Source organism: Lonchura striata, chromosome Z (genome assembly GCF_050655825.1).
Source record: "Lonchura striata isolate lonStrDom1 chromosome Z, ASM5065582v1, whole genome shotgun sequence".
Classification (NCBI taxonomy): domain Eukaryota; kingdom Metazoa; phylum Chordata; class Aves; order Passeriformes; family Estrildidae; genus Lonchura; species Lonchura striata.
Window position 1 is genome coordinate 60,598,707 of NC_140740.1, and position 22,956 is coordinate 60,621,662.

A 22,956-nucleotide genomic window follows, 5' to 3' on the forward strand; every position below is an offset into this window, starting at 1 on the left:
TTCCCAAATTTCTGAAATTCAAGCATCTTTTGAAATTAGTATAAAATTGAGGAAAAGCCTCTGGATAAGCCAAAAAAATCCATGTCAATGCCTCAGTAAAGAAGTAACTATGCTGCCCAAGTGATATACATTGCTGTAGGTATTTTCCAGAACAGACACCTATGGAGCTTGATAGATCCCATCCCTATTGTACATATTTGTTCGAGGTTAAGATTTTTCCTTTTGTGTTTTCTTTCTCTTAAGGCCTTTTCTCCCATCTTGCTACTAAAAAACAGTAACAATCGGTACTTAGGAAAAAGAAAAGAAGTAACCGTGGAGAAGGGGAGGGAGTGCGGCTGGCTTTACTGTGGTAGCCGAGGGACATTCTCCTGGAAAGGGCAGAGATGCCACAAGACTGGGGCTGGGGGAAAGGGCTGGGCGCAGCTCCTAGCTCTGTCTTACTCTCTCAGCATTCGGGGTAAAAGAGGCTGTGGTCACTGCCAGAAAAATTGGCCACCACTGCGGGATTCAGTCTCCTGCTGCCTCCTACCTCTGCTCTTAAGCGTGGCCATTGACCTGGGACTTTATTAACACCCGCCTCACCAGTCAGGGACCCTTCGCCATCTGCTCGGGTGCCTCAGGACACCCTGGATTCCCTGAGCCCCTTTCCCCTCTAAGGGAACCTCTCCCTGCCATGTTCAGGAGCCAGGCTGCCACTGCCCAGCCCTTCTGCTTCTCCGCTCCAGGTTTTTCCCCAATTCCCTGCAGCCCCACACCCAGTGCCTGAGGAGCGCTCCTGCGCTTCCAGCTACAGACGCTGAGTTTCTGATACAGCTCATCTACTACTCCAGGACTTTCCTCATTCCTGCCGTTCCAGCTGCTGCTCCGAGGTCCCTGCTACAACTCATTACACTATCCAGAGGGGCACCTGAATTGGCTGCCCCAGGGAATTTGTAAAGAAAACCTTTTTTCCACCCTTTGCCTCCTGGGCCATGCCCGCGCCGCGTCCCGCGCGCGTTCCGCTTCCAGCGGCACCTCCGGAGCCCAGCGCGTAAATCTCAGCTGAGTTTATCTGCATCACCATCGCTAAGGCTGCTGGTGCAAACCTAGCTCTGCAGCTCTGAGAAACAGCTCCCACTGCGAGAGGAGCTAAAACATGAAAAAACAAGTTTTCTTCCATTATTTTCTTCCATTATTTTCCTGAGCTACCCACTTGTAGTGAATTATATTCCTGGTGGATCTTCTTAAGTGCAAGCAGAAGGGTCAAGGCACAAAAATATGTCCAGGAGTCCACACAGTCTTCTAAAACCTTGGACTGACTTATCTTTTTAATTTTGCTCTGCAGATAATTGAGGATAAAGTTTTCCAGCCCAACATCTTTATCAATTCAAAGTTATTTGTTAGTGCTGATGCATTTAATAATCCAAGGTTATATGCCTGTGTCATATAAATGACATACTTTGCAGCAAGATGTCGTCATTGTCTGTCCTTTCCTAGAAATTAATTTAGTCATGAGCCCTGAAAGACCCTAGGAAGGAAAGACTCAGTGTGCACAAATTAGAGTTAATCAAGAATCGTTCTTCCATGGAAATTCTTGTTTTAAAACCCTTACTTATTTCATATAAAATCCTCACAAGGGTTATGAATTTTGCAGAACCCTTTAACGGATCACAGAATCACAGAATCATATTCTGAGTTGAAAGCGATTCACAAGAATCATCAAGTTCAACTCTGAAGTGAATGGCCCATACAGAGGTTCAAACTAAAAGCAGGACTTAATTTTTCATCTAATAAAGCCTTTTAACCAGCAGTGACCATCCTAGTAGTCACTTAGCACATGTAAGATCTAGGAGAGTATTCAGTGGACAGAGGCTGAAGCCAGAGAGAAGATGCTCTAGGGGAATGCTTTATGCAATTTACACCACACTACAGAAATAGATTAAATTCATTGATGGCTTTTACTCCACCTATAAAATAAAATAAATAAAAATATTCCTTTGGATAAAGAAAACTGATTATAATGCTTGGTTATTTTGTCACTCAGCAGATAAAAGGGAAGATTGAACTCACATCCCTGCTTCAACGATTACTGCATGTCTAGAGCAAGAAAACTAGGCAGGCTTTGGGTAGATATGGGTAACTGTATAGTTATAAAGGTGTGATGCTTTTCTATAGGCAGTTTGAGTTCTTTGGTTTTCACTGAGTATCACAGATCAAGAAGTGATATCTGGATCAGAACTATTTTTAGATCAATATTCACATTTTAAGGCTTAATTTGTCTGCACTGTGAATCTGCACTGTGAATCTGGTTTAATTTGTCTGCACTGTGAATCTGTATCAAAGTCTGGGAGATATTTCGACCATGAAAAACCATCTCATGCAAGCATAGAAATGACAGACCTGCTGCTTTGGACATATGTAACTTAGAACAGGAAACCAAACCTAGCCAGATGTGAGTATGACACATAAACCAGACTGAACTGGTAGATTCATAATCATATCTTATCAATTCAGAAATTAAAGGTTTGTCTCCACTCTACTGAAAAACTCAATGCTGCCTAGTCTTTTCAATTGGAAGCACAAACATTTGAACACAGCAATAAAAAAAAGGCCATTTGATGCATTAGAATCTTTTATGGCTGCATAAAAGACTAACCATAAAGCATAACTGACTATTACACTGGTTGGAAACTCAAGTTAGAAAAGACTCTTTGCTTTGCTATTTACTCTTTGCTATTTGTTTCAGACCCCTTCCCTAAAGACTACTTCAATCACAATAGAAATTGGTGTGAACTAAAAATGAACAAATATACATGATGGAGCTGTGCAAAAAAATCTCTTTAGGTTCACTGATCCCATCTAATCCCAGCACAAAATGGCTCCCCAGAATGATCTACCCTACAGGTAGAGCTGGCTGCCATTCACATCACTATTTTTGGTATTAATTAAAGTGATTAGCTCTGCCTACCTGCTACACAGAATATTTTTAAATGGTTTCTGCTTTCTTTACCAACATTTTAAAATGGGGCTGAAATAAAACCACTGGTCAGGCCTCCCAGTTTTGAAAACATGCATAATCTATTAAGGAGAAAATCTTCTCCTATCACTTCCAATGGAGCAGTATCAAAGTGCAAAAATTATGAGTGAGTGATAAAATTGCATCAGGGATATTAATTTTAAAAAGTTTAGCAGAAGGAAAGTCACATTAAAACTTCACTCAGACAATCCCTTTCACAAATTATTGGAGGAGCACTTGTTCAAATGCTGTTCAACAAAAAAAATGGTCATCATATCCATTAGGCTATTTATTTGACAACTTTTTAAATAATCTATCTAGATCTGATGATACTGTTTTTGTAAGTGCTTTTGTAAATTATCTGTTTCACCTAATTTTTCTGCCACAAATTTCTGTGGAGTGCTTTTGTACTAGTGACATAGAAACCTTTTCCCCTTGTGTGCCTGACTGATTGCATCTACTGCACCTGAATAATATTTGCAATGGAGAACTTATCTTTCCCAATTAGAGAACTTGACTCTTCTTACACTTTGTCCTTTGAATCTGAACTATAAATTTTGTTTATACATTGTTCACACAAGGTGGATTTTGTCCTTTTAAGTTCTTCTGCCTGTTCATCTCCCTGTCTGAAAAAATAGACTGGTGGGAGTTAGGGAGAGAGTGCAAATTGACAGTTTAATCAGATGCTTGTCTCACACAGTCATCGGGAACCCCACTCTTTCAGGATGGGGCAAGCAGTTGGTAAAAGAGCAAATTTCAGGGTGTGGTGAGAACATTTTCTCTTGGTGGTTACCTTATTTTGGAGGGTTCAACATTTTCTGTCTCTCGTTTCGTTGTGGAGATAACTGGGGTGGGGTGTGGGGAGGAAGTGGCTTTTTTCATTAGTCATAAAGTCAAAGGGTGGTGTACCTTTCCTCTTCTAAAATTGCATTGCTTCTAAAAGCTGCTTGGTTTTGGTTGTGCTTATTCGCTTGTTTGGTTTGGTTTTATGGTGTGTTTTTTGTAGGTATTTATAGGTAAATGTCACTGCTAGAGCCCTCCCTGGCACCATGACGACAATCAGCCTGAAGACTCGTACAGACCCACCTATTTTTTCTTGGGTTGTCAGTGTAACTTCACACTTCAGTGTTGCTTTATCAAACCTGAACGTGTGAGAAAGCCCTTATATAGAACCCGTCCCAAAGAGCTCAGTTCATAAGTTGGTAAACAACTCAGCTGTTTCAAAGACAGTGGGAGTCTTTGACTGCGTATGCTTGTTGTCTTCTTCGTCATGAAGAAAAGCAGATGAAAAGCATATGAAAAAGCGAGCAAAAGTAGAGATAGCATGACAAATGTGGTCAAAGGTGTGGCATAGCTTCACTGAAAGATGACATAAATTCGACTAGGGTGCTTTAGCTCAGTGAAGAAGCTGATGAGGAGGTGTGATAGGCACGACCACTTCTGAAAGACAGAGAAAAGGCAAATAGAAAATCTAGTTACTGCTTCTTAGAACACTAAGTCCAGGGGCATCAAACAAACTTAACAGATGGTTAACTTAAAGCACATAAATACAAATAATATATAGATGAGCTGTGAAATTCTTTAGCCTGGGAAACCATGAATACTGAGGGTTGATTAGACAAATTCATTGCAGTCAAATACAGCTAGGCAACTCCATGAAAAACTACTGCTACAATTGCAGGCAGTAAAATCTGTAGACTGCAGGTAGAACTGAAGGAATGATAAACCACAGAAGCTATTATACATGGACTAATCACGTATATAATAAAAATATATTGAAATCATTCAGTCCTGGATGCCAAAGTTTTGAAGGTTTTGGGAGTTAGACCCTTTATAGCATCACCTGTGATTATCAGCTCCACATACTTCTACGTTCAGAAATGTTAGGCCTTGTGGTCTTGTTATGCTTTGCTTTTTATCCAGATTTTTTTTTTTTCCTAGGTCTCCCAGAGCTCCTGACTGATTTAATAGAATTTCTGGAAAAATCTGTAGGAATCCCATCTCTGCAAGAGTCTGTGAGACTCACTTTCAAACTCTGGAGTATGCAGTATCATAATTACATGTACTAAAATCACTCCACATATTTGATATTTGTTAGCATAAACATATAAGGTGATATTCTTATTTCATTCTTATGACCTTTTGCTTCAAGGGTAAATGCAGTCTTAAATTCTAATACTTCTCAGCTTTTGCAGAGGCATTCTAAGAGGCTCAGTTTTAAACAAGATGGAACATGTTCACAGCTGAAATCTAAATGGGTTCTGCATCCCTGTTGAAATGTTCTGCTTAAATGTTTGATCCTTAATGCAGCCTACACTCTGCCCATGGCAAATGTTCCTCCCAGCTGCTGTTCTTCCCATTAACAGGAAGGGGAAGAAGAATTAAGGTACTACTCTATCCTGACATGTTGAAGCCAAGAGTTTATTAGCTGCCATCCAATATGGTTTGGACTATAATACATTTAGTATTTGCCTGCCCATATATTCAGAACTCATGCAGAAAGAAAATAATGTTTACTTGGCTAGAAACATTTTCCTGATAATTTAGTCCTTTAAATTTTCAGTCATTCAAACAGGGCTTCCTTCTTCTTTTGGTTCTGGAAAACACTCAAGTAGGATAAATATGAGGATTTTTTTATTCATTATTTCCCTATGTTTAGCTGTAAGGGGAAGTTTTGTCTTGAAGCAAAAGGAAGGAAAACAAAAACCCTAGTATCATGCTGGATTAAATTTATTAATCCCTAAATTATCATATCTTAGTCACTGTGTTTCTACCTGATGAATTTGTAAATTTTTATTCCCTTCTAGCCTCTGTCTCCTTTGTCACTTTTCAATACTTGAACAAATATGAGGAAAATAGAATCTCCTTCTATTTCCATACTCTGCAGGGACAAAAAAAACCAAAAACAACCCCAAAAACCAAAATGAACAAAAAACAATAACAGAGATTAAACTAAAAAAAAAAAACCAAACCCCCCCCAAAAAAAACAAAAAAAAACCCCTCATTTAGACAAAGCTAAAAAAAAAAGTAACAACTTTCAGATTAACAAGCCAATTTTTCCCTCCAACTTTTTAGATACTAGTACAAAGTTATATCATCCTGAATAATTTTCAAGGAAGATATTGCAGTGCCTCCTGTTCAGTGGAATGCAGATACATCTGGAATTCATTCCAGGAATGAGACAAAGCTCTGTCAGAGGACCCACTGCGATACATGAGCCTGTTAAACTGTTTAATTTAACTCAATTCCTCAGTCCCAACCAGTAGCCTTAGAGCCACCATACTTTGTTTTTGGCCTTATGTTAATAGAAATTAGTTGGGACGACACTTTTCTGTCAGACCAGGCTGCTTGTGGAAATCTTGATGACTGTCATTAGCCTGTCTCCTTTCATCTAGACAACTCTGGGAAGGTGACATAATTCGTCCAAAATATTTGGATACTAAAAATTTACTCAACCCTCCCTGGGAGTATGGGCGGGTTCTTTCCTGCTCAGATTCTTTCTTTTTCCTTCTGTTTTGTTTTTCTTGTGGCCATCTGACTACTGCACTGACTAACACAGCATATGAGGCAAGCAGAATTCATGTTAGTGTGTATTAAATTACCCAGTAAAATCTTGTTATTTCAATTAGTCACATTTCTTCTTTTCTCTGTTTTAGTAGAGCCTTATCTCTTAGTTTTCTGCCACAAGCTTCTTTGAGCTGGGGAGGAAAGGCATGAGAGGACACTCAATCCATAGAAAATTGAAAGTAAAAAATTTGATACACACATGCAAAAAGGCTCTTAAAAGCAGCATTTTGGTCAGACTCTGTGACTGCAGAACTTCCACTTTCCATGTTTGGGAGAAATGACCAAGAACACAGTACTTCTGGAAGAGTGTTGTGATAATCATGCACCATGTTTAGCAAAGCAATATCATTACCAGACTCCACCAATACCAGTCTCTTTTGTGGGAGCTATTCCTCTCTTGGAAACAATTAAACATTCACTGTCCCAGAGCAATGATAGGCAATTAGGAGGCATATGATGGCACAATGGCTAGGTGTCTCACTGGGGGTATAGGAGACAAGGTTCAAAATCCTTCTCTAGCACCTATTTAATTATTTATAAGTCCTGGTAGACAGTATTTATCTACTTTAATAATATGAACAAGAGTTTTCATTTGGAAAAGTCTTATATCAAGTACGTGGCTGCATCATGGTGAGAGTACTCCACTATGTTGTGGACAAGCTGCTTCTCGATTTCTTAAACTGACTCAGGGACAGAAGCTCATTAGCAATTAGCCATTCTAGTGAGCAGAAGACTGTTCTCCCTTCACTTGGGTTTTCCCCCACCAAACAACAATGCCATTCCTGTGGCAAGAACAAAGCATCCCAGCTGGTAGGTTTCCTCATGTCATTTGACACCTTTTTTCTGGAATATATAAGGAAGTTGTTATAGATGAGTAATGTAATAATTGGCTCTCACAAGTAAGAGCTAGATATTAGGTGGATGTTTAAACCTAATATCTAGTGATTTTATGGTAATACGTCCTTCCATAATCCCCTTTCCCCTTCCCTATGTAGTAGCCTGAGTAGTCAGGACATTTGGAAAAGGCCAGTTTGCGACCAGGAGGCGTGGCATAACAACACCTCACCTACAATCAAGATGTAAGAAAGTGATCTCCTCCAATGGACGGCAGAGAAGGAGTTGACCAACAAAACTTTGGGAGGGGCTAAGGGTATAAAAGGCAGAGCATCTGTTTTGTAGATGAGCATGTGGCTGGTAGTCACAGTGGTGGGGCAGAGCTTGGCTTGGCTCGGCTCGGCTCGGCTCGGCTCGGCTCAGCTCCCAGCACTGTCATTTTTCCTTATTTAGGCCTTTTGTTGTATTTTTTGTTAAGGTTTAATAAAACTTTTAAAATTTTAAAAGTGAACAGTTGTGAATGGATTTTGAAGTCCTCTGAAATGGGCTTTGCTTGTGGGAGCAAATCAGCAGTGTGCCATCATCTTGACTTGTTCAGGCAAAACAAACCCAAGAGAAAACACTCAAGCCATTATGAGCTCTGGGTCAGGTGTGGGGGGCAAGAGCTCTGGCCCCCGTACTAAGGCCTGTGGAGTAGATTTCGTTACAAATCAGCTTAGCTGGGAAAAAAAATCAGTTTTTTGAGGATTACTGGGAGAACAGCTAACAGCAGGATAATATGATTAGAGACATGGAATTAGATGAAGGAGTGGCTTAAAATAAACTGCTTAGATATTTTAAAGCTATGACTAAGGAGAGACTGAAAGAGTGTTCTGGATTATTTTTGTGATAGATTTTTGGAGAAAGCACTCAAGAAGATTTGCTGGTGGCAAAGGCTGTATTGAGGAGGACATCATGCGAGTATTAGTGCAAGACACCAGGCATGGGTATAGGACCACAAAGGGCTGCTGCAGGAGTCTCTCTCATGGGAAAAGGTGCTTGGCAGGCTATGCCTTAGGAAATGTTCTGTACACATGGATTGTTATTCCAGTTTGGACTAGGAAATATTTTTCTTGGTTTTAATAATGTATTATGGTTGCAGTTTTTCTCAAACAGAAACTGAAACACTGACACAGCAAGCCATATCAGCTGTCAAAAAACCTCTGGAAGGCACAAAATAAGTATCACGTTTTATACCTGGAATGGGCTTGCAGCAGTGCCAATACTCCAATTCATCCCTCACTAGGCAATCTGCCACCATTAGAACTGCATAGAAATTTAAAAAACAATAATTTTTTAAAAGAGCACAAAAAAAATGGGCACGCAAAAATAGCAGTCTAATTGTCTCAACATCAGAATCAGAGAATGATTACTGTGGTTACTGTGCCCCAGGCCTCAGTAACCGCCTAAGAAGTATTTAAGTTTTAGTGTAATGAGGCAGGGATTAAGTTACATTTTGAGAAAAACTCATTTGAGCAGTGGAGAACCTTTTGCCAGAGTAGTCCTGCCACACCAGGCAAATCAGATGTCCAAAACTGCAGAGCCCTGCCAGACCCTCAGTTTTCCAGGTCTGCTTTTCACTTTTAGAGGGATGAAACGGGGACAATGCACAAGGTATTGACATTCCAGCTTCTCCCAGCCCTCCTTCATGAGCCCCTGGCTTTCCACAGCCCTGCTTTTTTTCTCTGACAGTAAAATTCTCTGTGGCAATTGTTCTCCTGAATTGTGCATGGAATCAGTTCCTTCAAAGGGCGAGAACAAGGTGTCCATGTGCACGTGATGGGCACCATCCCCATGCTTATTGTTAGACCACTGCCAGTTGCTGTTCAGTTGTTGGCTACACCATGCCAAAGTCAGGCTATGCTGCAGGTGGGGCTTAGGTTTGTAGCAGTGCTCTCCTTTTGAAAAGAAAAGCATTAGCATTCGAAAACTTTGCAACATGCTAGTTGCAGTGGGCAGGGGAATCCAACTCAAAATATTCAGAAAGGTAACAGCACCAGGGAAAGGTAAGCCATACTTTGCTTGATCTTCTGAGGATCCTGACCTCTGCTTGGCCTGATGTAAAGCAGCCCTGACCATGAGTTACTTCCAGCACAGATGAGGGAGACTGAAATGATTAGAGCTGTCCAAAGCCCTCTCTTGTAGTTTTTTAAAGCTCTCTTGGCGGCTGGATGGTGGGAGAGAGCAGAGAGGGAGGAGCCCTGCACCAAGAACCTTGCAGTGCAAGGACTTAGAGAATAGAGGTTCATTGCATTTCTCTTTCAGGAAAAATGCACTGTCATAATCACATAAAATTCTGCGCTTTAGACATTTCATTTGCAATAGAGACTCTTTTCAAGGAAGACAAAAATTGAAAATACTGCATCAGCCATGATGACCTCATGAGCCATTATAACTAAGGAATAGACCTAATTCTGCTCCGTGATAAAACATTAATTGATCTTCTATTTAAAAACAGTCCTCTTTTTAAAAACAGTAGTGTGGCTACAGATGTGGGAACCCAGGGCAGGGGGAATATACCCCTGTCTGCCCTGGGGTGCTCTGACTCCCAGGATGACACTGACTTGGACCCTCATTCATGGAGAAGGCCTCCAAAGTTTCAAAGTAAGCTAGAGACCACAAAAGTGTGAAGTGGATTGTAAAGATCGTAGAGAGTAGTTTAGTATGTCATATGAGTGAGAATTTTAGGTTTTATTATTTTTAGCATATTGTAGATGGGTACAAGATGGAGGACACAGGGTGTTGTCTCAAGTTCCTTTCTTCTTCCTTCTTCTTCTTGGGTTTGGGTGGTATCTTGTAATTGGCTATGTGCCCTTCCTCCTGAGCCCCCTTGCAGCAAGTAGGCTGAGGGAACATACTCTGCCCAGTCACAAGGGCTGGCCAACTCAGAACAAGGACAGCCCTGCCTTTCCTTTTGGCTGTAGGACATTATGGGCACAGATGCTATGTGAGCACCCAAACAGAGGCACCAAACAGGACTGCATTGCCCAACACATCATCCAAGTGCAGAGGAAGCCCCAGACACAGAGTGGAGACCCAGAGAAGGATGCAGCTGGAGACACAACAGGGACCAGCAGGAGTGCCGGGGCAGCACCACCAGTCTGTGCAGCTGCAGGAGCTGCAGAGTGGGGCCAAAGAGCTCCCTTTTCTCTTTAGCTTCACAAAGGAAAGCTTCAATTTGAAGGATGATCAGTGAACTTTATATTGCCCCATTCCTGCCAGTGTTCCAAGCCAGTCTAAATGGGTCTTTGAGCAACATGGTGTACTGAAAGTCTTCTCTGACTATGGCAGGGGGGTTGCAACAGGATATTTTTAGGATCCCTTCTAATCCCAACCATTCTATGACTTTATGATCCTAAATCCTTTGACAGCTGGGGCTTGATTCTTAGTCTGGGTTTGAAATCAGCAAGCAGGAAGCAAACCCCTGCACAGGTTTACTTCCATCGAGCTGCTATGTGCTTTAGGACCAATAGGCTATCTGATTTACCCTGACAGATACCCAGTCAGATTAATGTCATTTATCACAGGTCAGCAATAAGGAAGAGGTATCTTTGATCATGAGTGTTTCATTATTTAAGAATAGAAAAGGTGCAGATAGATTAATTTAGGGTGATTGAAAAGCCCAGTGCAGTACACAGATTAAGCTTCTAGTAACTCTCTTATATCTTGTAGCTTGTTTGTGGGATCTCATATCATTGCTTTGAATATCACTGGAAAGTTGCTAGAGAAGTTAGATAGTGAACCTTTATGTACATCTATGTGCATACATACATATCAGTGACATTTAGTCTCTTGGAACATATTTATACCTATATTGTTTCTTGGTTTTATTTACACTACATTAAGAAAAAAGCAAAGTTTGAAGGTGTACAATAATTGTAGCCTACACCACCCTCCCAACCAAGTATGAACACTAACAAGTTTTTGAACATATTAGCCTGCAGCTTAATGTAACAGTCTTTGAACTGCATTATTTGCATTGCTTGAGCTAATATGAATGAAAAAATTTACCTTTAGCATGCTGAAACAGGATCTCTGAGGAAGCAGGAACAGAGTTCAAAATTAAAGGATAAACTTATGTTGAAGATTTTTCTATCCAACCAAAAAAATTAGGCCAGATCCTGAAGATTTGTGAATAACTGAAGGTTTTGATTATGTTACGTAGATGTGGTGCAAAAACTACTTGCTCTTTGCTCTACCCAGTGAGATTTCTAGTCCTGAACTTATATCCTTAGACGACCAGTGAAATGTGGCACACTTTGTAATGCTGCAATGAAGAAGACTTCGGAAAACTTGTTTTGTAGCTGGCATGTATAGGATTACCATGGTTGGATGGGACTTCAATCACACACTCCTTGTCCAGCTCTACATTACACAGAGCCAAACTGCTGCATTGTCTCAGGACTGCATCTGAGCCTACATGAAGAGGGATGGATCAGTGAGGTTATAGACATTTCAGCCTCTGTCCACCAACAGGTTATCACTTCTCTACCAGCACTGCCCTGGGTTCTGATTTGCAGTGAGCCTGTTGATTTAGTCCTCTCAGGGAAGAGATGCTGAGCACCTACTGATCCTTTTAACTTCTTGGGATTCAAAGACTTTTGTTACCACTAGGAATTACACAACATCTGGCAAGGTCTAAAAGAAGAAACGCTGAATATTTCTCTGTTACACCTCTGCTAAGAGCTGCACATAATGTTAGACCACGTACAGGTTTAATGTACAATTGGTGATTCAAAACCATGGCTAGTTTTCAGAAACCCTTCACTACACATTTGTCAGCTCTCTGCTCACTCACTGCACTCAGAAATTATCATCCTCAACACAGATGCTTCCACTTGACATTTCTTCTCAAAGAAGGAAAAACTTGTCTTTATTAGACACTTCAAAGCTGTAACTCCTTGAGGTTGTTTCCCATTATATCTAGAATAATGTGGACGAAGAAAGAGATTATGAAAGCTGCTTCTCTGTTATGACCAATCTATTCTACAGGCCTCATTAGGCCTTGGGTGTACTGATCCTCACTAAAACATCAAGCTTAAAATAATTTCTAACTGTAGACCATTACTCTGCAACTGTGCAGACAAGATTGTTTTGCACTCTCAGCTTTCTCTTGCCCCATCCAGACTCCACCTTGACCCCATGGGAATAACAGTACATAGCTACACAGAAATGAAAGACCGAGAGACACTTCTAACAACTTTTTAATGCAAGATCTTAATTATTTTTTTTAATGGAAAAGAGCTGTAATCCTACTGTTCATTACATAATTTCCCTATCCCTTGGAAGTCTTAAACAATAGACAGACACTCGATAGCCTGCCTTATCTCCTGGAAATCTGGAGAGAACCAACACCTCCTCATGGACAGTTTGGAGATTATTAAATGCTTCTTCAGTAGAATAATAAAATAATAATTCTTCCCTTCATCTTCAGTTTCAGAAATGGCCTCAAAGGCAATAAGCAGTAAGCATTAATCCTTAAAATATCCTCTCAATGAAGGCAATAGTGTAAATATTGCTCTCTCCTATATTACCACCCTGCCTCCACTGATCCTCATCCAGTGAGGAAATCATCTGAAGGGCTGAGACGGGTACTGGGGCAACCAGCTCACTGAGGACATGATTTAGGCTCAAAGATTAGGAGCAGAAAAGCCTTCAGAAATGCTGAAGATTTTTTCTATGTACATTTTCACATGACTATACTTAGCTCATTTCCCACCTTCCAATGTTCTCTTTAACACACCCTGGCAACTTGTACACTTGATTTCTTTACTTTGTAGCTGTATCAGATCTGAAAGGCCTAGTTCCTTCAGGCAGGAAATATCACTGGGTATCTCAGTGCCATTTCTGATCTGTACTCTTTATTTGAAGTTCCTTAAGACTTCAAGCCTTTCAAGCCTCTTAACTGCTCCTATAGAGGATACTTGACATTCCTAGGGAGCCTCTTGCTCTGTACTAGACATGGGACTAGGCTGTGCACTTGAAGGCTATGTACTTATGGCTTAACTTCTAATTGGTAATGGGACCACCAGAAATGGGACAAACCCAGAGCTCTTAGAAGCAACAGAAAAAATTTTAGCCTTCTGGCGTGTAAAATTTGTAAATGGGAAAGCTGGAATCTGCTAAGATTGAGCTAATGGAAAGTCAGAAAGATCATGTTTGATTTACTTAGAAAGACATATATACTTTAAACTAGGTCTTTCTATACTAATTTGTCTTCATTAATCTTCAGGAGTGTCCCACAACTCTGAGTTTTTAACTTTCTTGACCATATAAATCTGTGAGAAAGTAAAACAGGATGAAATACATTCAAAAATTAAAGTTCAGCTCTTAAAGACATTTTATGCATATGGGTTAACTAAGTGCAATGAACTCTCTTTTGAATACATGTAAATATTTGTCAAAATCAGATGTAGACTTGTAAGACTATGATCTCATTTCTCTACTGTAGTATAAACATGGTCACTACATCAGCAAATCTCCTTTATGTAGTTTCACCAGACTGCAATGTGACAGAATCTGGACTCCTTCTTAAAAGAACCAAGAGGGTTATAAATCTCTGAAATTGAGTTAGCTGCCAGTAGAACTGTCTATGCCATGTAGGATACTCTTCATGCAGGTGATCCTGATCATCTTTTCTCCTTTGATGTGGTGGTATCAATGTCTTAATTTGCTGTTTAGAGGAAAGATGGAAATTCACAGACCAGACTCCAGAATGAGACAGTCAGAACTGGAAAGCCAAACATTAAGTGAAACAGTAAACATTTGTAAGTACAGGGAGTCCACACACACCAGACATCCCAGTTCTGAAACACTCTCTTCCTGTTTAGATTGCATAGAAAGACAACTCAGTGCAAATTAACACTTCTTTTAGATAAGATAACCCTCCTCCGAGAGCAGAGATATTGTGTCAAGAGTTAGATGTTCAGAGTTCAAATGTTCATCCCAAAACTTACCACAGTTTTCAATCTCCAAATTTGTTTGCACCATATATATGGATTTCATTAGCCTTTGCTTACTCTGCTGAAAATAAAATGCTACTCAGAGAAAAGCTAGTTTTACCATCAGTTGAGATCATTACCTGGCACATCCCTGAGATTTGTAACTATCCAGTCCATGGGTTTCATCATTGTCAGGGGTTCTGTTATGGCTCATTCCTACACCACAGCACCACTTCAAACACTGATCTCACAACCATTAGTTAAAGCTGAAGTGTAGAGCCTGAAAAAGCCCCATACAGCCTGATAGGTGTTACACACAGAGATGTAAAAGAACAAGAACTCAGAGAAACCTGCATTTGTCCTGTCATGTGGATAGCAGCTGTGAGATATAACCTAGACCAGCCAAAAATTGTGATACTGGACATTACCTTGAACTCCAAGAAATTAAAATACTCCTTCTTATGTACCTCTCCTTTTTAGCTGAATGCTTTCATTCAGTACATTTAGAAAACTTGCCTCAGAAATAACCTAACAAAACCTTTGCTTCTTGTTCTGCTGCTCAGTTAAAGTAGCAGCAAAATCTCCAAAGTCTTCAAGGTGAGGCTTTTTAGTCCCTACCTTTACTGTCTAACTGCAATGTTTGTTGCAAACTTTCAGATGCAGGATGGGCTACAGTTGAAGGGCTTTGTCACCCATTTGGCCAAACAGCTTTTCTAATGACTGGTTTCACTTGGATAGTAAAAGCTAAGATAAAAAGTAGCATTTATAGCTCATTGCATCACCAACCACAGCAAGAGACCCCATTAACAGCCACCTAGCTCAAAGAGAGCTGCAGTCACAAATGTAAATCAGTTAAATGGCATCTAATGGTAGATAAAACTATTTGACACTGACAAGGTCACAATTGCCTGTCTGTTTTTAAAAGATATGAAATTTAGAAGATGTAAAAGGTCAAGTGTACCATTTTAGGAAATACAAGGTTAAGGGAAGAACCAGAGAAGGAGATTTAGCTGCATGATCCTTATATATTATTCTTCCATTAACTACAGATCAGATGAGAAAGGACACTTGTTTGGTTTTTTCTTGCAACTGTCTTTCTGTACTGCAAAGACTCCACAAGCTACAATCCAGATTCAAGTAGAGAAACTTGTCCTACTTTTGATGGGATCAGAATTATATAGACATAGTAAACTCCTGGTTACTGGGAGCAAAGTTTAGAGATTTTTCACTGTGGGTGGGTCAGCTGTGGAAATCTTTTTGCCTTGATACCTTGAAGTTTGGTTCGAACCATTATTAGACAACAATACCTGTGTCATATTTCAAGTGCAAAACTCCACTGGCCTCTTAACAGGGAATTAAAGCAGTTGCCAAAAACAGTCAAACTGGAGTGGGGAACCAGAAAATTATTCCCTTACATATTCCACTTTTCAGTGTGAAATGGGAAGCTTAAAATGTGTCTATAGATATATCTCCTTTGGATTAGATAAAAATTTAAGGTGCTTTTCATTGAGTCTCACAAATATGGTTTCCAACACAGGATTTAATTTGTGATCTTTTATTTTGTTTCATTGATATGAAGATTCAAAATTGTCCATGCAGTTCATGTTTGTTCTGTTCAAGTCATGAACAAGGAAACAATGTAGCTGTACCTGTGAATGAATTAGGCCATCAGTGGAAGAAAAACTGTTGCCTTTTCAGACATATGTTAGGGACAGTCTGATCACCTGATTAACAATCCTGTCCTAAGCATTTTTTCTTTTAGCTTGCTAGCATGTTGGATAGCTATCTGGCTGGGTCTCTGCTAAGAAACTGATGGGCTGAAGATGGAGACTGTTGTCTGCCTCAGCACTGTCCATTAGGGTCAGGCTGCTGGGCAATCAGACAGCTTCTGACAAACCTGTGAGCCCAGCCCAGTCCTCAATGGTGCCTTGAATCCATTCCCACTAGTGTTGGACATTAGGTCTTTATAAAATGGTAGCTGTTCTCAGAACAACGCTGATTGCAGCCTGCATCAATTTGCTGGAGATGATTTGTATTTTCACAGTTGAGTGGGAACAAGCTGTCAGAGCACACTAAGCAAAATAATCAGCAGGACAGAGTTTAGACACTTTCAAAAGACCCTGTTCCAAAACATCTGGCCCTTCTTTTTAACTGGAATCCCTCAATCAAAACAGCTAAGTAAAAAATAATATTTAAAAAATCATGTTAAAACAGGTAAAAGAAAACTATTTCTAAAAATGCGGGGTCAGCCGGACTGCAGAGGCCGGGAGCCAGGTAGACTTACCTGAGGACAAAGAGGAGAGTTTGGCAGAGGCTCAATGGACTGAGCTTGAAGAGTGGCCTGTCAGGGGATGGCATTTGAATGGAGACCAGAGGCTGACAGTGGCCGAACCCAGGGATTCAGGGGCGAGCTCGGGGTTAACGGGAACACCCAGGCTTCTGGGAGAGCCAAACAATGAAAGAATACGTCCTCAGTTCAGCACGATGTTCCACCGCCGAGGAGAGAGATAGAGATTTTAGTGCCCGAGCCCGGAGGGTAAGTTGGGTCAGAGCAGGGTGGGACCCTGGTGGGCGGCTGAGCTACATTTTTTTCTTTTGAGTTTTAACCACCGTCCGTGCCCAGACAGGGGCTGTAGCCTTGCATGTCCCTGGCAGCCGGGAGGCTTTTTCTTTTCCGAGGAGGATGCAACCTCGCTCGGTCTTTTCTGGGGTAACTCATACTGGAAAGCTCCTTCTCTTTCTCAGAAAGCTGCCTTTTCTACCCTCTCCTCCCTATTCTGGGCTATGGGGGCAGGGGGGGTCGAAAGGACACCAATGGGACAGAATTGTAAATGGCAACACGTCAGCTATGGGAGAATTGTTAACATCCTAAGAGAGGCCCTACACATCCATGCATTTTGTCGGCTTCCAGCCGCGTTGGGCTCCTCTCCTGTAGTATTCCCCTTCAGCTTCTGCGAAGCTTCCCCTTCCCTTTTCCCCACGGACTTCCCCAAACCTTCTCCCTTGGGGATGGCAGCAGCCGAGCCGCCCCAAGCGCCCTGCCGGACACTGTTATCCTCCCTTAGGGGTGGCACTGGCCGTGCCTCCCCGGGTGAGATGCAGTGCACCCGGCACCCCCTCCCAAGATGGCACTGGCCATGCTACAGGGATCCCATTTTCCTGCCTTGACCCTTCTCTTCCACCCCAAGTTTTCCTGCCAGCCCCACCCCTCCCCCAATGGCCCTGCACCATCCTGCAGTGGGCCAGCCCCTATTGGGGGGAGGTGAGGTTGGATTAATCCCTCAGTTCTTCTTCTGGCCCCCCTCTGATGGGAGGGATCACCGGAGGGGTCCCTCTGTTAGAGGACTTCCCTTTGTAAGAGAGCTTTCCCCTTTGCTGTGGGGGTGGGGGGGGGTTCAAAGGGAGTGGAGCTGGAAACCCGGACCAGAGCTCCACTGATTTTTTTCCCCTGAAACAGTGACGCCCAGGTTCTCCCCTCTATCCCATCTAAATGTACCTTGCCCAAAGTTCCCTTATTATTTCAATACAAGTTTTCCCCATTGCTTGTAATAATTTGGAAATAACTTTTTGGATTGAGTTATAGAAGAAAAGATCATCCTCTCTAATTACTGCCCACAATGATATGCCCACTTCGCAATCAAATAATCAAATTGGAGAAACATCGCTCTTCACTGCCTGCCTCTGCTCTGCTAGAATTTGAAAAACCACAAGCATCACGTCATGAATCCTGCTTTCATCCTCGATACAGAATGTGTTTATGATAATTTTGTACTCTTTGTCTTAAATTGTAATGTGGAAAAGATTTTTGCCCCATTCATTGTAACTATGATTGGTGTATGACTTTCTGATGTCTCTTTGTAACATTGCTAATTTGTTTTTACCTCAGAACTCCCTTTCCTTTATGTAAATTCAAAAGAGTGAGCTGCAGGGTTTGTAATTTTCTCTTCTTCCCCCCACCCCCTTTCCCCTCCCCACTTCTCACGCATTCCTCCTTTTGTCCTGCGTTCCCTTGTCCTTCCACCTCGCCACATGGTCTGTCCCTGTCCCCCCGCCGCCTTTCCCATCGCTGTCCCCGGTGTTTCCCTGCCCCTCTCCCCTGCCTCCCGTCCCATTGGCCAGAGCTCAAGTTCCCCCCACCCCAGCACGGGTATAACCGACCCGTGGTCGGTGTCCCGGGGTCTCGGTGACACGCTCCCACAATAAACACGTGTCTGCCCCCGAGCCCTGTGTCGTTCTTTCATCTGTTCCCGCACTAGAACTGAGCCTCGCAGAGCCAAAGGGGAAAAAACAGCCGCCTCCTCTCCCCTCCTCCCGCTGGCGTCCAGTCTCGCACAGCAACATTAAAAATCTACACACAAAGTAGAAAGTAAACAGTTTTACAAATAAAAGAGAAATATATGTGAATCTGCAGTGTAACACAATTGCCATTGATTTTACATGCAAGGTTTTCAGGAACTTTGCTAATGGTCATCTACAGAAAATCCTGAGACAAAGAGTTGTGGATGTATCTCTCAGTGGAAGAGTTGCTTTGTCTTGAAGTCTTGCATTGTCTCTGCATAAAAAAACCTGCAGAATATGAAATTACCAGACTTGTAGATATCTGTAGTCTCATAAAGTGGGCACAGCTTCTCTTAGGTACACTGCCTTGAACCAGAAATGTCTCCATGAAGTACAACAAGGAGACTCCTGTCTTGGATTTAACTTGATAACAGGAGAAAAATAATTTTTAATTAGGAAAAAACCCTTAGTATTTCATATTACTTCTAAATTAATCTAGGTAATAATTAAAATAGTGTAAGACACCATTTTTTCTTTGGAATTTACTTAATCAGAATCTTGGTTTTGTAAACAAGTGTCTTTTCAGCTTATACAGTCTTCAGTAGTTCTTCACTGCAGAAGTGTAAATGTCTCTCCAGACCTTCCAAAAACCTGGTATGAGGGAGGAACTGTTCCACCTTTTTATCTCCTTAATGTCCAGAGATTACATTGTGCGGCTCAGGTCCTCACTTGTGCAGAATAACGTCTGCTTGAGCAACAGATCTGAACAGCTAGTGAAAATGGTGCAAATAAAAAGCAGGGGGGGCAGCAGGAGTCTTGTAGGTGTTGAGATGGGAGTGACCCGAGAACATTAAGGCTGCATGTTGAAAATCCAGAGGTCATCTTGATGTGGACAGTTGTACCCACATGCCTGTCACCAATTGCTGTAGATGTAGGATTGTACCTACATTTTGGTTCTTCCCTCTGCACCTTTTCCCACGGCAAAGGAAAGAATAAAAATGAAGAAATAACATTTCATCTGCTTTATGTAGTGCTCAGGAACAGAAGGTCAGAATTACTTACAGTCTAATAGTAAATACTTGAATTTTGGTTACATATCCTCTTTTGATGTAAAGACACTATTTCCTTCAACAACAGACAACTGTTGCACACAGTTATTTTATATAGTGATTCAGGAATTAGTATTAATACACTGGTGAAGTGCTTCTGCAGTGATACAACTCTTTCACTCTTGCCAAAAAAAACACAGAGTTCATGTGACATTGTTGCATTACATCTAAAACTCCAAGCTAAGAGCATTTCTTCCAATCACATTTCTCTGCCTCTTGCTAGAGATAAGACTTTGAATGTGGTAACACTGGTGGTTGCTAAGAATGCTGGTACTTACTCATTTAACTTGTTTTGGGGTGGAGAGTATGGGTTTGAGTTTTATTTTAGACCTACCTTGCATGTAATCCTTTTTGAGTGTTTGCGTATGCCTTGAATGAAAGTTTGCACATTTGTACTCCCATGAAGTAATGATCTTGTCACCTTAGTAAGACAGCTAATGCACGGTGTGTTAAACTTCTGCTAAAGTGCTACTTACAGTTGCATACAAACTGTATAGTTTTGTTGATTGGTCCATTATAATTTTGTGCAACAATGTATGTAGAGTCCTCAATTATAATAAATATAGCCTGTTGGTAACCATGAAATATTCCTATCTTGAATTATTTTTTTCAATTAAAAAAGCACTGGGGAAGAGAACAGGTATTTGTGATGGGGTTACAAAGTAGACACAATGCTACTGCTACCCGACGTAGTATTTCCCCCAAATACTAAATATTTCAAGATATTAACACCATTGAAATGGCATAGAAACATATGGCAGAAAAATTAATTAACTATTTACATAAGACATTTATGCATCTGGGATAGTGTGCTGTTAATGCATAGCCTTTTATTAAAATTCATGACACACTATTCTCAAGGTAAAAATTCTAGAAGACAAGATGAATATATTTTGAAGGCTTTCACATACCAAAAATCATTATGGTATGTTTCAATGCAGGATAATGATTTTGATCAAAGTAACTGCTGAAATAAAAGGCTTTTGAAACTGGCTAGGGGTTTCCAGGATGAGAGTCAAAGGGAATTCTTCATCATTCCATTTCAGTGCTGTATCATGGCACTCATATTCTATAGTTTATAATGTCTGTGACACATTTAGGGTGTTCTCTTAGATACAGTCTTTGCACCTCTAAAGGTTCCTTTTGCTGTTAGGTGAAGATTCTGAACAATAGAAGGTGAAGTAATTAATTCTGGAAAAATGTGAGAGGTTGTTGATACAACTGCATATTCATGATTCTACAGAGAGAGTTCTTACAGAACTTGTAAAAAACCCCTTGCTTGCTCAACCAGGTTGGTATCCCTGTTCAACCAAGTTTTATGGCTCTTTTTGGATGGCTCAAGAAGAGGAAAAAATTTACTAGCTCAATATGCAAGTCAACTGGACATGAGATGATAGAACAAAATTAATAGGAGCTACAAAATAAAAAAGATTCAGGGACTGACTTTTTCATGCAAAAGAAACTTACCTTTTTTTTTTGTTTTAACTTAATTCCTATATGCTTCTATTGGTTTTGTTGAGAATTTTTTGTTGGTTATTTTTGTTGTTTTTGCAATTGTAATTATTATTTGCCCTTTCTTTAAATGAACACCTTCCCTGGTGCAAAAAAATCTTTACCTATACCACTATTGTGCTTAACACTGGCTGCTTGGCTGTTCATGACACAAATTTTTATGATGCTAGAATTTTACAGTTTCTTCTTACAGAAGAATTCCATAGTTGTCTGATGTGTCAGAGTGTGTGCCTCTGTATTCAACCCAAAATAACCCTCAAAAGAGTGCTTAAATTTTAAAATAAAAGCATACTTTGAAATTACTTTTTCTCATGACCCATGCAGCTTTTTTCTGTGAAGTAATCTGCTAGACAGTGAGCAGTGTGGGCTGCTGTGTATGTTACTGCTACTTTTAACACCTAAGAAATGTCCTGCTTCAACATGTCAGGAAAGTGTACGTACTTAGTGCAATTCCACATGCATTTGGGCTTGAATAGCATTTGAATAGCAACATTTTTATGCAATGTCGCATTTTTCTTAAAGAGAGGTACAGCAAGGGAAAGTTAACCACTCAGTTTTAGCAGAGTGTTTACTGTCACCTTTTATGATCCCTTTCAGTGGGCTACGCCTCAGTCTGTCTGTGCCTTAGCCAGCAGCTGTGCACCCCAAGTTCCTCACATGAGAACCCAGGGGTCCCAGACCCTGTCTGTCTAGGGACAGGGTGGAATTACATGGGCTAGTTCATGGGAAGAGATATTTACTGACACTGGGTGGCAGCAAGTTTCCAGTCCACACGTTTCAAAAGTCAAATCGCCTATTTCCTATGTTCCAAGTTTCCTACTGGATTTCCCAAATACCAGAGTACTTCTGCCTACACAGGTGGAAAACATTGCTCAGCTCTGCTGTTTGTCTTTCTCGCATTCTGTTCTTTGCTATATATCTGTTCCTGACACCTGGCAAATGATCACAGAAACCCAAATTGCCAAACCATTTCCAAGATGGAAAGAAAGCAGAGGAGCTTTCTGACAAGTTTTATCTTTTGAAGCATTGGGGTTTTTCACCCTTCATCCTCATTTTCACATCTTCCTACTAAGAGACAGGTTGGCATTGGCTGACTTTGGGTTCTGGACGTAAATTCAGCAGAAATATGCACACTGTTACAGCTTCCTAAAGCTCACTTGCTTCTTCTTAGTGATCTGTTTTATACATATACCATAACACACTGTTCCAGACAAACTACATTTTTAAGCTCCTTTTGAGCAATATTATTAACCAAGGCATAATGCAGAAAATGACAGAATTTTTTTTCACAGAGCTGTTGACATCTGCAGTCTATTACAAATATTTTAAGATATGCATATTACATATGAGTTAAAAGGAAATGTATTCATCATTATTGTGGACTGTTTGGGAACATAATTCTCTGTCTCTTCTGTGGTTTATTTTTATACTCAGCTGTGATTATTTTTTTATACTCTGTTTAGATTTTACATGTTTTTTTACAAAGATGATTTGTTTGCATTGTGTGATGATCAATTGCTACCAAACTGCAACTTTTATCAAAATTTCTATTCTTCAAAAAACTTAAGCAATAACAGAAAAATTCAGAGTTATACAAGTAAAATATTTTTACAGTCCTGCACAATAAGAATCCCACACAGTTCCATATCTGAAGATGTCAATCAGTTCTCTAAATCAAAGT